At 28.8% G+C, this 17593-nt stretch overlaps 1 protein-coding gene across 1 annotated transcript in view; it reads left to right on the forward strand.

Moving 5' to 3' along the window:
• Nucleotides 1–17593, forward strand: part of LOC107446607 (cell adhesion molecule 3) — a 124768-nt gene that overhangs the window by 45405 nt on the left and 61770 nt on the right. The gene's annotated exons all lie outside the window — the stretch shown is intronic.

The following is a 17593-nucleotide window of genomic DNA, read 5'->3' on the forward strand; positions in this document are numbered from 1 at the left end:
TCTGAATTTTATTACCCAAACAACTTGAAAAAATATTGATTTAATACCAGACGTTGCTCGGTGAATCCCGGCCCCTTCATTTTATGCCGATATTATGCATGATATTACGAGCGAAAAAATTCGTTGTAAGATATTTTATTTTTGTTTAAAGATCCTTAAGAGTATTTTGGTTAAAAATCACTGGTATATTTTTTAATGGAGAAAAACATAAAATTCCCTTAAGATTTTTTTGTGTAAAAAAAATATGATGATTAACATGTTAAGAAAAAAATTCAGGCGGTGAAATTTGTTACTTCGAAGTTAAAATTTGTGAAATTCGCCAAAAATATTCTCTCCTTGCTTCAATGAAACTTTTTAAAAAACAAATAAATATTTTCAGCATTTTAATAGCTTACTTACATTGTGTTGATTTTTTCTTTTTCATGTTCTCAACATTAAGAAAACTGGCTGATAAGTAAGAAGAGATATATACATTTTTAACATAAGAAACCATCTGTGGCTTATGCTAAAAATTTGTATAAGTTAAAAATGTTATTACTCCATTCTCTTAAATTTAGTCAGATTTCAAAATGGCTCTCTAATCATTGTTTTGATCTAAAAATTTTGAAAAAAAAATAGTTCACCATTTTTTATCACGAAATTTTCTACAAAAAAAATTTCACAAAATTCTGTGACAAGAGGGCAAGGAGATTTTCTCAATTTTGGTCAATTTCACTTGGAATAAACCATCTAGTTCCTTAAGTATTTTAATCATTTTATGTGGATTCTACTATTTCGAACTGTGATTTGTTTCAAAACTTGATATTTGATAAAGTATAAATTATACATTACACTATACATTTACATTTGATACAGTAGAAATTATGCATTACACTATACATTTACATTTGATACAGTATAAATTATACATTTACATTTGATACAGTACAAATTATACATTTATAATAACTTAATTCGGGGTAAAATAATTTCGGAGTTAAATAACTTAGTTCTTTCTAATTTAATTAGGGGGTGTACCATCTTTTCTGAGATGGTTACTGTATCATTCTACGGACACAAAAAACCCAAGTTCGATTCTTGCCGGTGCAAAAAAGTGTGTCTCTAACACTCTTTTTAAATTAGTGACGAAGCACAAGAAGCACAAAACTCTTAATCCTAGACATGGGACAGCACTACATTATTTTGCCTAGTTCCACGATTCGCCTTAATTCACCAAAGTTTCAAACAACGTCAAAACCTAAGCAAAACATAACTTTTTCAAGCATAGCGTTAAGCAACTGTATGTTTCCATACATTTTACAAGAAAAAAATTTAAGATCGTGCCTGTATTTAAATGGTCATGAAACCTTTACTGTCTTAAATTTACTTTTATTGTCACTGAGCGTAGGACAAAGTGAAATATTTTAGAGTGTATACTTTGTGCCATTAAACTTGTTATTCACTCAGAATCTAAATTTAAATGTTTCAATTTATTTACCTCAAAAAAAATTATTCTTTCACATTTTTAATGTAATTTAATAAATGAAAGTTTCCTGTTTCCATTTCCAACTATAAAGTTTAAATAAAAAGTAAACTAGTTGAAATTAATCTGAAACATATTTGTATAAGTATTCTGTATAAGTCGTGCTCAGGATAAAAATAAAGTGGGATTTTTTAATACTGAAACTCTAAAACTAAGGATGAAGCACAATTTTAAAATTCCACTCGGTACGTAAAGCAGTATAAAATCTTTGTTTTCGCTTATTTATATAACACTTTCAACGCATTAGAATAGATTCAGGAAGACTAATGCTTGAAGACAAACGATTAGGTTAAAAAAAAACTGAAGTCTATTAATGACAGAAGTGCACTATATCATAAAAACCTAGTGTGAAAGATGACTCAAGTGTGAACAATTAGTTTTGGCTGGGGAAAAGTCGATATATTTCTTTTGACAATTTTTCGATTTATCTCTTCTATCATGCGATAAATCTTTTCAGCAAACGTTTCTCTTTATTAGTTAAGAACAAGTAGTTTAAAAAGAAACTCGTTTAAATATCAGTTTATTTTTTAGTGTTCGTAAATGCAATTTATTTAACACCTTAAAATTGTTAGGCTATGAAATATTTTGAATTAAAATTATTTTAAATGATCGAAATTAATCTGTCAAAATAACTTGCGAAAAATAAGGTATTTTAATCATTTTGACAATGGAATACGAGCAAATGACGTAGTGTGGGTATCTCGATTTTGATTGGTTGTTGCATTTGCTTACGTTAGCAACTGTTCTTTCTATTCTATTTAGAAAAAGCCAACCCCGTCAAGTGTCAATTTTCTTAAGCGACACATTCTATATTCCTTCACAAAGATTTCAATTCTTTTATTTTATTTATTTTTTTCTTAACACAAAGACAAGAATGACAGAAAGCGTGTGAAAGATAAACTAATTATGCATCGAAGTACACAAAACGAAAATATATCACGGTTACAGTAAAATACATAAAAAATAATAAATCTAAGTGTAGTAAAATATGTAGATGAGAAATAATTATTTTTCAACAAATTCGACGTGAGATAAGGCTTTGTATTTAATTAACTTTCTGTTTACTAACATTCTAACTTATGGGGAGAAACTTAGCTCGATTTTAACACGTCGTCTTGTTTATAAGCGATTAACTGGAGTTGAGGTCCTAGATCACGTGTCTGTGTATGAGTGATCGTTTTCTTTTCGAGTTGCAATTACCAATTAACGGGGAAAAGCTTTACGAAGCATTTAAGAAATTAAAAACTCGTTGGAAAAAAAATTATTGTACAGGGTTAGCTCAAGTGAATTATTTGATTTTTAATATTTTAATTTTAGTAATTGTAACCCACATTACAAAAAAGAACACAGGAATGTAATAGAAAGCATACCGAATCTTTTTCAGTTTAAAATATTTCGATGAGTGCCGCTTTTGTTAGATGACAACCCTCTAATAAGTAATTAAGTGTGTTTCACTGATTTTGTAGCTTCATACTGTTAATGTTCCTTATGTTGCGAAACATTTTTTTTTTTAATTCTTGAAGTGTTTCTGAAATCTATGGTTCCTAGGAAGTGTTTCAAGTGTGTGAATGCTTTGCTACCAGCTTTCTACTCCTTTAGGGGAAATCTCTTCTAGTGTTTGCAAGTTTAAACTTTTAAGTATTATTCCTTATTTCCCACTTTCTTATTCTTTATTTTAATGTAAAACAGCACTACATGTAAATGATTCAAAGGTATATATGAAACGCCACTTTGTTCCAGATCTTTCGTTATGAAGCTTTTAAAATGTTGATAATATTACTAAGAATTCTAAAATCTTGAATTCTTAATTGTCCATTTAATTTAGTTACATTAGAATACATTTAGTTTAGTTCTTACGCTCTGTAAAAATTTTTTTTTAAAAAAAGAATAGAAGTTGGCAGCCCCTTGAATGACAAATTATTTACCTACCAAGATCTCCGAACTTTACACAAAGGAATTATCTTTATGACATGGATCTTGCTCCAAAAACATATATCAATCAGTCAATCATGGCTTTTTGTCAAGGAAAACGTTTATAAACGTGATTTTAGTGTTCTGGTGTGTTCTTGAACGAAAGAAAGTTATGTATTAGACGTCTTCTAATTGAGGAGACCGTTGTCTTCTTCATTGTTTTGCTCAAAATCCTGTCAATGTCTTTGAAAATCACATTTTAAAAACTAACATATTTATCTAATTATACGACTATTATAACTTTTTAAAAAATTAGTAAATAGTTAACATAGCTTTTAACATCTAGCGTTATTATATCGTTCTTATTTGCGTACTTCTATTTTTATTTTTTTGTCTTCTTTTGGATCTTCTACTCTATGTCACATAATTAGATTAGAAAATCTGTCTAAGCTTTTCTTATGTTTCAATATAACGGCATTTTTTTTCTTTAATTTAAATTTTTAAAAAAATTAGATGTATATACCAAAACTTATAGACTTCAGACATTTAAATCTAGTTTTTAGCAATTGTATTATGTTTGCGCATGATAAGATTGTAGATTCTACTACTTACTTAAGGTGTAGAATCTACAAATCTTTCCTACCTTTTTAAAAAAACACTTTTATAACAACAATTTTAGTTTTGCTGCATAAAAAATACAAAAGTTTATGATATTTTAAAAAAGTCATCGGTATGATATATATAAATTCACGAATTTACATAAGCATAAATTCCACTGCTTAAAATAAACTAAGCCTTTTTTCAAACGTACAGAAAGTTGATATATAAATTTGTTTTAAAAAAGGCCAAATTACTTAAATGTTGGCATTTTTCGTCAAATTTTGTTATTGCATTCAGCTTTTATTTTCAATTAACTGCTTAAGACCTAAAAATGTTAAAGGGAAATTCGTTTTTAAGAAAATAAATCTGTCTTTAAAGATATTGATTAGAAAACTTGAAGAAATAATGTAGCATAAAGTTAAGATCCTAAAATCTCACATAAAACTGTTATTGAAAAACTTATCACTAACGAATAATACTTATAATCACTTTAAATATTATTTTCAAATGTTTAGTGTGAGAGAATGAAATCTCTTACATATTTTTAGTAACATCTAAAAAATATATAAACTAACAGGTATTTTCAGAATTAATATTGCTTCACTTCTGTTTCACGAAACAAAATTTTAAAATTAGGATACTCTAAAAATAAGTGATTTTAATAGAATAAATAGTTGGAGAAAAGACATTTTCTAAACTTCAGAATACAATGGAAGTTGAAAAATAGTTGAGGCGTTTAAAGAAATGTTTTGTGAAGAAAAAGATTTTTTAAAAAAGTGCTTTACAAAAGTGAATGGTTTTGATAGTTAAGATAAATAGTTTAAAAATAACGTTTCGGGTATATCATGCCAAATGAAAAAAGCTGGTTAAAGAAAAAAAAATATTTATAATTTAAAACAAAAATATATTATATTTCTAACAAACCTTTAAAAAAATATTGCATAAACGTTGGTTATTAGAATAAACTGAAATTTCATACAAGACTTTAATTATAACAAAAATATTTTGCATGGTTCGAACTCAACTTAAGCTTCGTATCTTCCATGATCAGAAATATTTCTTTCACGCAATATTTATTTTAAATTTAAAAAACAACTTGCAGCGAAAGAATAAATTGCTTCTTATATTTCATTGCTTGTATCACTTTAAAAAGTTTTTTAGATGAAACAACTTCATGAAAGTGGGAATCGGAACTTCCATTTTATTCGTATTGATTAAATATCTTTTTTCTTTCCATGAAGTGCTTGTATGTTATGTTGCGAAAATTGGAAGTTTTGAAAATTCAAAACAACACTTTCGAATTCCTCGAGTGATCACAATTATTTTTGAAACTGTTTTTGAGTAGAGGAAAGATCTTCAAGAAAATAACTAGTTTAAGTTGGAATTTTTCTCGCCTGGGTAAAAAGATGTAGATTATTTAGTTATTCTTGAAGAAACTTTATATGTTTTAAAGAAGGGATAAAAATACAACTATGTTCAAAAATGTTAAGAAAACGTTCCATTCTAAATTAATAATCATAAAGCTCTGTTTTTAGTAAAAATAAAAAAATAATAACAATATTTTATTATTATTATTATTCATAACTTGATTAATTTAATTTTTTTTCTTATTATTAATACAGTTAAACTTGTATTATAGAGAAAAGAAAACAATTTGAAACGTATACCAAGACATTTGCCCGGAGAATATTTTCGTCACTCACATATACGATTATAATCAGACTTTTTTTTCTTAATTATGATCATATTTTGTTGCCATTTTAAAAATTATGCATTTAAAAATTAGGTTAACTTTTGTAATGTGATTTGTTTTAATCTAGAGTTGGTCAAATTCAATGAAAATTATGCTACTAAATTATTAAAACTAAAATATGTCAGTTGTTGTATATTTTAATATTTGAATATTATTTTTCGATTTTTATGACTCTTAAACTGTGTGTAAAAAAATATATTACAATAAGCATGTAAATTACGAAATAATTTCTTTTGCTTAGGGAATTGTTACTGCATACTTATTATTTCATAATAAATCATTGTTTAAAACTACTTGTTATTATGGAAATAGGTTTATAGTCTATTTAAGAAGAAAAATTATTCTTAAATAGGTAGGAAGAAAAGCTTTAGCTGCTTTAGAAATCCACTAAATATAATTTTTTTTATTTTTTTTTTTGCAAAAATTTGTAATGTTTAATGCAAAACTTCCGTGATTCTACTATTTTTATAATATTTAACCCATTTGCCTATTAAATTGAGTAATTCTGGCTCAACAGCCTTTAACTAAATAGTTTTATAATATTTAATGTTATTTTGATGTTATTCCTCTGTATTCAAATATTTCACTCTTCATATAATCACCTTATTTAATTTTATAACTGGCGTTAAACAACCGACACAATCATATGTTTATGACATTAATCTTCTACATCATAGCCTTGTAAATTTGAACCCAACCTGGAAGACAAGGGAACTGAGTCAAGCATACTGACCTTCTTGGTGGACTTTTTGATGAAACTAACCCACAGTCACGTTGCGTGAAGAGGAGAACTACGAAAATCTCCCACGGTTATCCCGGTGGACAGGAGATTCTAACCCATGATTCGTCTACCATTAGGGATATTTTACGTCAGCACTGTGGTTGATGCGAGCCGGGAACAAAATTCTCATCAACCAGTCACCACTAGGATTCTAAATAGGGTCACTTTATTGGGAGGTAATCGATCCATCCCCTGAGCCACCGCGACTCTAAAAGAATCACCTTAGAAGTAACAGTAAGCATGTAAACGAAACTCTTTTTTGCAATATATTTTATAAACACAAAGCATGTTTTTTTATAAATTGCGCCAACGATTACTTTGACTTGGTTTTTGGGCATCCCGTGGAAGGTATTTTTGCCCTCTTGCGCAATTTTTTTCAGAGAGTTTGCTCCCATTATTCTTCATCCGGTAGCATGTATGTAATACTTGATTTCAGAATTTTTAATCTTTTTCTGATTTAAATATAAATTCTTCTGCGGATTAAGTTCGAATCTTTACTTGAATATTCCTTTCCTCTATAGATTCGAGCCAAGTCAAAGCCAATTCTGAAAAAATAAATGTAAATATTAAATTTAGAGTATACATATTAAATTATGATATGAGCCTATACTTATCAGTTACAATTGTATTTTACCTAAATTTTATTATTATAGACAAAGAAATTCACCCAATAATACAATTACGAATTCCGCCAAATATGAAAAAAAGCTATTAATTTAATATCAGACCGACATGAAGACTGTACTTGATTTAAAGTGACTTTCATAACACTGATTTTGCTTTCTTGTTGATAAGAATACTAATTAAGTTTAGAAATAGAATCATACATTATTTTACTAATTTTCAAAACATCAATCAATAACATTGAGTTTGAAAAAAAACCTCTTGTACTCTAGTGTTTTTCTTATTTTCCATGTAAAGAAATATTTCCGAAAATATTTTTTTATTTTAAAATTTACTTCTTAGTTACTTAAAAGAAATATAAGAATTTTTCATATTATGAATGTTAGAATTACTGTGAAACTTAACATAATTCACAATGTATTAAAAAAACTAAAACAGTCGCCTAATCTTCAATCTTTGCATGGTGATCCTATACATCAAAACCTAACAGGACTATAGTATTATATTCTCCACTTTAAGAAAAAAATTATTAGTTTAACCAAGAAACTAATTTTAGTCTAGTGAATGGATCAGTATAGCCATTTCTGGCTCTTGGGACAATAAATTCCAACCAACTAAACAACCAACATTAAAAACAGTCGGTCAGAAAGCTCTTCAGTTATTAGTAAACAAACGCATTTTGTCTTGAGAAATGTCTTTTGTCTTTACCTCTTTTAATTTATTTTTTTATACGTTCAAAGTGTTTAAAATGTATTAAAACATATGCATTAAAGTAACTCTAAAATACATTTTTTAAATCTAGAAATATTTCTTTTGGCCAATTAGAATTTCACCTAAATTATCAAAACAATACGTTGAATCTACTTAATGTATTGTATAAGATGTGCATGTAGTCTAAAATAAAATTTAATATTGAAAAAAAATTTATGAGTATCCGTAACTTCTAAGACTATTTGGAAAAGAAAAATATTTTCATGAGAAAAGTGATGTTTGATGAATGCTGTGTTCATTTGTACTTCACACCTGAAAATGTACGAGAGTGTTTAAATATTCTGCGCAATAATACCCAAAGACAATCTATCATTTCAGGACATGATTTCTGCCAGACAGAACATTACATAGCGGAATAAAATATGCAAAGGTAAGGTAATAAGTATAAAAAATGATACCAAAATGTAAGAAGTTGTACTATTTAGAAGTAGAAACGCTTTAGAACAAAATAGACTTTATGAAAATAAGAATAAATTTATCTTTCAGAGATAGTTTAAAGCAACGGTACTATTTCATAGCTCTTAAAGAACGCAAAAATTTGTTTTTATATACACGGAGAAAAATTCTGGTAAATTACCATACTATAAAGTAATGACACATCTGGTTAAAAAACATAATTCTGGTTAATAAAAGTAAAATGTATGGTTCTTAAATAATTCATTTTGTAATTTTTTCAGTAATTTTTTGGCAACGGTTTACCGGAAATTCTAGTTTCAAACCTTCTTGATACGACGCATTTAGATGAAATACAAAACTGGAAATTAAAGTCAACTGATTGAATAGTTTTTATGTCATGTATTATAATAAAATTACCAAAAAAATTCACGTCATGTATTATAATAAAATTACCAAAAAAATTCACGTCATATATTATAATAAAATTTCAACTTTAAAAGTTACAAAGTATACTATTGTAAGAATAGGTTTAAATCATTGAGAGAAATATGATAGAAAGACTTCCAAATTTTGAAAGCTAATATTTTGCATGCCCTACAAATAATACAAATTCAAAGTTATCTCACTCAACAAACTTAATGATGAATCGAAAGAATAACTCTAAAGATATGAATTTAAAACTGCTTTGACATCATTATTAATTTATGTCTTTACTACAAATCGCTAGATTTAAAGAGAGAGAGAGAATTATGCTCCCCAAGAAAAATAATACGTAGTTCTATATTTCATGGCATTCTGGTCTTGAATTTCAATTCGAAAAGGAATCAGGATAAGTCAGTTTATAGCGCTCTGTCGAAATTTTTTAGAACTTCGTTTATTGCCTGTACATACTCCAAGCACGTTTTCCACTCATGGAAAAACTTGCGGAACTACATCATCTAAAAATAATATATACCTATTTTTTTTACAAATTGTGTTAAGTTAATGGTATGGCAGTTTTTATTCTTTGCTGGTTATTTCCTTTTTTATTTTCTAATTTTATCGCTTGATAAAAAAAGGAACAAAACGAAGAAAAATTGTAAAACTGGGAACATATGGGGGAGCTTTAAATCACACTTCTTTTTGAATTTTGAACTTCTGAATACCAACAAGCAATTGGAACAGAATTGACCCTTTCGAGATGGGAGTTGTAAACGCTCTGTTATTGCTGTGGTCTGGATCCTCTTTCTAGAGCACTTGTCCAAGCCGGAGATTTTTTTTTTTGTTTAGCCTAAATATATAAATTTACCGAAACATGAACGGGTTCTAAAGCAACATATACTACATATATATTTTTATTTGTATACTAATTACTTAAGTTTTTTCCTGTTTTATTAAATTTGTAAGCAAGTTTATTCATTATTTATTAACCATTGAATGACTTCTGGCATAATTTAATTTGCCATTTTTCATTGTTTAAAAATACTGCGAAATATCCAGATTTCATTCGTTTAATTTGTAATTTAATAAAAGGATGCAAAAACATTGAGTGCGACACTTTTCAATGTAAATTCATTCAATAATTCTAATAATTTTAATCAGTTTTGCACAATGTGAGCTCTTTGAAGAGCCTTCTCAAAGCATGCCATTTAGAAATATCCCTTTCCTCTCATGTTTATAGAATTAAAAAAAAACAGAGCATGTTAGTCATATATTTCTCATTCAAAAAGAAAAGTCTCATATGCATTTATTTAATATCCTATGGAGATGCAATGCCATCTAGTGCCTAAAATTATAATTTTTATAATGTTTCTGAACACTGTCACGAATACGCGACCACCGGGAGTATACGAGAAGACGCGTCAATGTGTTGTCTGGTAAGTCTGCGTGTTATAGACTATCAAGTATGCGTGACATTTGGTGCGAAAGGGTTAAGGTATTATCAATGGATAGATATTATTTTTTATCTATATATAGTTTATTACGATAAACAGTTTTTTTTTAATAAAAATTAGATTTTTTAAATTGCAGAAATTAATTTTTGGGGGGTTGAAATTTATGAATGATTTGAAATAAGGAAAGTATTTTAGGATAGAATTTGTAAGGATAGTATTTTAGGATAGTACATAAGGATAGTATTTGTCCCCCTTTTTAGGATAAGCCTTTTGTTTACCTAAAGAATGTACCGTATGAATTTATAAAATATCCAGAGTGGTTTATGGTTCTGGAATACAAAAAGTTTTTCCAAAAATAAAATGCCAAGCGTTATGCTGAATACATTATATACTAATAGGTATTTTGACACCTGTAACAGAAAAGGAAAACGAAATTTATTCATTTTTAGTAGTTGGTAGAGCTTCCAAAAGAAACATTTATAGCCCCAACACTTTAGGGCTTGATTTTAACAAGTGCTTGGCACTTGATTTGGAAAGGAATTGAATAAGTGCCTAATTGCAGACAAATATTTCACTACTGCTTTTGGGTTACTCAATTCGTCCTTGTGCTTCTCTATAGCTTTCAAGTTAGTGCACTGCTCTAGTATGTTCAATGCATTCGCTTCATTCTCACATTTTCAATCATTGCTAAACCTTGCTTGTCATAAACCTTTTCCACCCTGATAAGCGACAAAACAAAACTGCCATAACAGAAGAAATCGTGCTTCACTTTACACCTAGATACATTTCTGAATCATAGAATTTCCAACCCTTTTCAATTCTTCAAAAAAGTGCTACAGGTATCGGTACTGAACTTAGCATGAATTTAGATCAATAGCCCCAGTACTGACCAGAAACATTCAATATCCACCGATGAGCCAGGGTGTCTAATTATAGAGGTTATATAGAGCATTTAGAGCATAGAGGTTATATAGAGCATTATTTGTTATATAGAGCATTTTAAACTGTATATAAGTTTTAATCTTTTCATTATTTTATTCACGTATATAAGCCTTAATCTGCTCATTATTTTATTCACGTTTATAAGTAAATTCCTACCTTTGTACCATTTTACCCATTTCATAAAAATTTGATGAAATGACATTCCAGTTAAATTTATTTCGTTACCACCTTTTGATTGCTCTTGTACTATTTTATCAATGTTTAATATTTTTTTATGAAAATATGCACATTATACACATCTTTTAACCTGTAAAAACTAGTTGTTTGGAGCAGCATGTTATCATTTAAACTTTGGGCTATTAAACCATGCACTTACCTGCCAACATTCACTCTTTTCGAGAATGGATTTTCCAAGTGGTAGTAAAACAATTACCAAAAAACTATCTTCCTCAAAATATATTTATATTTTAATCTGGTTGAAATTCGCTATCGTAAGGACTAATATGCTTTTATATATTTGTTGTAATTATTTATGTGTAGTGGTGGTCAAACTTATTTAAAATTATAATTCAAAAAGTTTAGTGAAATAACATGAATTTCTCTAGCACTTTAAATATGAAAATAAAATCTTCCGGGAAAACCGGAAGAGTTGGCAGCTATGCATACATTCAATTGTGTTCAAGGGTGTTCAAAAACTTATTCATTGATACTGTATAAGAAGCATTAAGTTTATAAGTGTTTTATGATTTCACTGCACATATTTTAAAAATTCTGTTAAATCTACTCAACCATGTAAAAATATGAAAAATTCTTTTATTTTCTTACTGAAGAATTGTTAGATTAGAGTTAACTAAAAATATTATTTGATGGATGAAACTAAACTAAACTGCACCAATAATATCAAGCTTAAAAACTTTAATTTCATCATCCTTATATTCTTCATTATATTCCTCAAAACCTTCTTTTGACATTTTAGTATTCAAATTGCAATATAAACTTTTAGTCTTATCAATATACTCTATAATACTTTTTCATGTTTACTCATTACTTTACTCATTTGAATTAGCTCAAAATATTTACTTTCAATTTCGAGTTGTTATTTATCTTTCTTTCTAGCGAGAGTAAGTTTTCGAAAGTACAATACCTTAAGTTGTATTGACACATCCACGTCCCTCAGGAAATTAGTGTTAAATGTGGGATATAAAGCTGTCCTCTGGAATTCAGAAACACGGACGGGTGAAAATGGAGTTCGGTGAGCACATTCTATTCTGTCGGGAATATGTATGGCAAACTAAATAATTAATTTTGTATGAGCATTTCTCTTGGATTAATCTTGCTTTCTTGGCTTATGTTTCTTATCATTCTTTCATGAATGATCCTATACTCAGAAGCAATTTTGGTCGAGATTGATAGTTTTCGTTGAACAAGTATCAATTGATATACTACTTATGGTGACCATCTCTTTTATGTTTAAATATATATTTCACATTTCCATACATTTACAAGTACACATTCGCATACGTTGGAAATCACTTTAGAACGATTTTTAAAGTGTTACTGTACTGTTAAGAAAGGAAAGTCACTTTATTTATAAGTGCCATGTAAAATGCCATCATAAATTTCTCTCAAAAATAAAAATTCAATTGTTTACGGAATATATGTATAAACATTCAGTCTACTATCCGACCGGCCTGTGTAGGGGGTAGGGAACTGTCCTTGTATCAGAAAGGTTCTGGGTTCGAATCCCGTGCAAAGCATGGATGTTCTTTCCTTCTCTGTACTATCTGTCCTCACTGTGGGAGCGATGTTGGCCCACCAAATATGGTGCCCCTGAAAGAGAGGTCAACAAAATCACCCTGTAAATGCCTGAATTGACGGATGTTAACACAGGTGGGCATTGGGAAAAAAAACATTCAGTCAACTATTATATAAAAGTAGCTCACTTATATGGTAATGACATTTTGATTTTGCAATAGATATGAGTTATTAAATATGTTTTCTTCAATTATAGAGGACAAAAGAATTTATGTACAGATCGAAATTAACAACTATGTTCCTCGTTTAAATTTCTATTTTTAGCGAGCCTGTCACATAAAAAATTAGTCTTTTCCAAAACTGAGAACAAAATTCAGAATGTTCCTGGAAAATAATAAGAAAGGTAAGGAGCAGAATTTATATCAGTAACCAATTTGGAACTATCCTAGAATAATTTTGAATAATTCAGAACCTTTCTCACTAAAAAAAATTATGAAATTTTGTTTTTGAAATAAATTTTAGTTTAGTTATGTTAACAATGGAATGTTGCTTACTTAGTTAATCTAATATTGTGCGTGAGAACGATCTAGTATTTGAAATTGTGGTCCAGGGAGTTGAATGTTGAGGAACCATGCTATCGTACCGCTATCTATGAAGGCTTGACAAAGTGACATATTCCTGTTGCCCAGGATCACCAATTGAGTAACCTAAGAAGGTGAAACTCTTCGCGTATGAAAAGAACAAGGGAAATAAGTAGTGTCCGAGTTGGAAGTCTGACCTCTGACCAGCTAAACTTTCCTGAAAGTCTGGCTCTTCTGTCTAATGTGTTTAACCTATTTCAAGGATTGTTTTCATTGAAGTAGAAACGTAATTAAGAAATGAAATTACTTTGATACCCATGGTTTAACTCTTCTGAAAAAATCTAATGGATACACGGTTTGTAATAATGTGTGACAGAACAGAAATCTAGTACGGCTTATACAAAGATTTCAAAGACAGAATTAATGTAGTTGCTTCAATCTTTCTATCCCCGAAATTCCTGAAAAAATATCTTACCTTTTGTAGTTGAAATAAATAAAATACTTTACGCACAGCTTCTTTAAACAAATATGAAGCATTTTACATTGATTTATCTCTTCTCTAATGACATTCGAGAAAATTGAAACACTGTACGATGAAAATAATAAAATAACTATTGATGAACGCGGCTTAAGTTTCTACTTTAAATAACAATTTAAAATTGTACTCAGTTGTAACATTGAACTCAGTTTCATGCAGAATCTGAGATAGGGGTTTTGAGGGATTTTATAAATAACCTCAAATCTTCTATTTCTACATAAAAAAAATATGTTTCAATATATTCCAAAACCCAATAAGAAACCATTAAATATCAGTCTACAGTTTTTTCATGAAACTCTTACTTTTTTTCGGGAAACCTCACGGGACGCAATCATTAACTAAACCAAAAGATATATATTTGGCCATCGGAACATTTCTGGTTTGCCCCAGTATGTGTAAAAAAGTATAATGCTTTTTTAATTATACATCTGTCACTCTAAAGTTTACTTGAACATAAGTTTTTAATTAATAAAACTAAATAAATAAATTTAAAATAATTAATTAGACTAAAAAAAAATTTTACTTTCTCATCATTTTACAAATTTTTGGCACTCGTGACAAACGTACAATTTAATAACTTTTTAAAAAAAATCTTATTTTGCATTAACATTAATAATGTCGTGTTGAAGAATAAAATTTAATCCTTCTCACCCCAAAAGTCTTATGAAAATAATTGGAACAATTTTTTCTATTGCTTGAGATTTTTAACAAAACTTAGATATTTTGTATCACTCATCTTAACTCAGCAACCAGTTTCTCTGTCTAAGCTACAGTTTTTTACGATGACATTTTTTGTCTATTTTTTATCGAAATGTGCAAGTTAAAAATGCTACATATAACAGGGCTCGTATAAATGTTGCTATAAACTTCTAGGTGAATTAGAGTACATCATCAGGATTAAAATTGCATAGTACCCAGATCAGAAAATGACGTCATACTCCACTAACCGTGCTTTCCTATTATAAACTTTTTTTTTTCTGTGCTTAGAATAGCTCATATAAGTGAAACGCCTCTTGCCGCTAATGAATACATTTCCAGGCCTAGTTTCTTATGCAATTTTAATCCTATTGATGTGAGCTTAATTCCCTAGATGTTTGTCGCTACATTTATGCGATTCCCCATTTTTAAACTTGCACATTTTGACAAAAATGAACTGAAAATGATATTTAGAAAAAAACTGCATCCTTAGAAGCAAAATTAATTTCAGATTCGAAAAGCAAAGTAGAAATAATTAACCTGCTCGCAAACTGTCTTGACATTGCATACAATGCCAAATGACAAAACGGCACGGAATAAAATATGATTTCTTTTATTTTGTTTCTTTTTTTAGTGTGAAAGATATGCATTTTTTGTGATCACCATGTACTCTAACTAATAACCGAATTAACCACACAAAAAAACGTTCTCCGGGTTAGAAGTGGCGATATTGCTCAACAAACATTTGCCCGGAATTCAGCACACTGATGCTTTTAACGGATAGAACCATTGCCTTATATTTCTTACACCGTTGTTTTTCGTAATCAGATACTACAATGAAAATAACCTAATAAGACAAATAAAATTTGCATGTGAGGAATTTGAATATACTATTATTTTCCTAGGTCAACAACTCTATAATTGTTTTCAATGGGAAAGAGGGAGAAGAAAAATAAAGCAGTTTCTATCTCTGCGATTCTCATATTTCATATCTATCTTAAATAATATTTGTCATTGTAAGCAATGCCAAGGCATTGTATACAGTAAGTATAGTAAGTATTAAAGTACATGATAATTCTCTTAATATGGATAAAAATTCTCTTAAATTCTTTCTCTTGATTCTTTAAAAACTGTGTATATAAGTTTTTAGGCAAAAAAACATGTAAATATTTTGGCTAAAAACTCCAAAATAACAGTACCTAGCCATTCTTTTAACTGTTTTCATTTTTTAAATTTTGTTTTAAATTTTTTGAAAATTTTTTTATTTTAATATAAATTTTTAAAAGAATTTAAACAATCATTTTTTAGAAATTTGTTATTTGGTTTCTTAATTTTTCCTATTTTTAAAAATTTAATTTTCCTGATCCATTCATTATTTTCAAATTTTAGATTTAAAAATTCCGAAATATTCGTATAATTTACAATTCAATTCCTTTTTTGACCTCTGTTTTAATTCTTCCTCTTTAAATTCCTAAAACTTCCTCCTCTCATTTGCAGCTAACAATGGATTTGGGCCTTATATAGTTGATTCAGATACTGTCAAAGTCATTAAACCAAAAATATATGTTTTTGTGCCAGATATCGGGATTATTATAGTAATCTATTAATTAACTGGAATATATTTGGTTATCCCTTCGATAATTTAAGATTGATTTCATGCTACTACAAAAAAATCCAATCATTAGATCAAAAGTTATTAAAAGTGCTCCGTTTTCCATTCTGTCCTATTAACACAACGGATTACGAAATGTTGTTTTTAGTTATCAAGGAATAGTTTATTAAGGAAGTTGATTTTGATGATGTTGATTTATTTCCAATTGTTCACTATTCCCTTCCAGACAGATACATCTAAGCAGTTATATTAAAGCATAAAGTGCTTTAATGAATAATTAAATTTTATAAACGGTAAAAATCATTTTTTCTTTTTTGCAAATATGTAGTTCCATCAAATTAATCTTCATTTTTAATATACATATGAATTACGAAACTATGAATTTTGAAAATTGCCAAGAGAGTATTTTACTTTTTTTTCAATCAATACACAGAGAGAGAGAGAGTCTACGTCTATCAATGTTCAACTCTCTTACCTTGTAATTTTGAACCCAATCAAGAAGACAAGGGAGAAATTTGTGTACGTAAAAGTCTTTTTTGATGCAACTAACCCGCATTTGCGTTACATGGAGAGGAAAACCACGAGAACTTCCCACGATTAGTGTGACTGCAATGAGACTCTTACTCATGATTCGTCTACTACTGAGGATACTTTACGTCTGCACCGTGGTCAGTAAGAGCCGTATGCGAAATTCGTAACGACCAGCCATCGTTGGGATTCGAACCCTGTTCATCTTATTGGGAGGTGAACTCTCTATCCCCTAAGACACCAAGAGCGGCAAAATCTACAAGACACCTCCGTTATCAAGATATCAAAAATGCAAGTGTCATCTACACAATAGTTTTCTCCAAGGAAAGTTAAGGAATCCATGTATTGGCTATTATTTGCTTTAATTTCCTGCCAAGGTTCATTTTCTTAGCCTTACGTGTTGGTGGAAACGGTAGCGTGAGAAATAATAACAAATTTCAATAAAATCAAGACCTTTAGCAACCATGTAACGGTTTTTGAATTCTATGCTAATGAGTTAGGCAGATGTAGAAGGAATTTCTAAAAATAGATTTTATTCTGAACTCAATTCAAGGTTGAAGTATAAAAAGATTACCGATTGTATTAATACTTTTTATGATAATGAGAAAAGAATTAAAAAAGATAATTTATTTTTAAATTAAGGGAAATATGTAATACATATTTTTGCATAACATTATTATTTAATTTAAAGTGTAAACACTATTCAGAA

This window comes from Parasteatoda tepidariorum, chromosome 5, assembly GCF_043381705.1.
Source record: "Parasteatoda tepidariorum isolate YZ-2023 chromosome 5, CAS_Ptep_4.0, whole genome shotgun sequence".
In the NCBI taxonomy this organism is placed as follows: domain Eukaryota; kingdom Metazoa; phylum Arthropoda; class Arachnida; order Araneae; family Theridiidae; genus Parasteatoda; species Parasteatoda tepidariorum.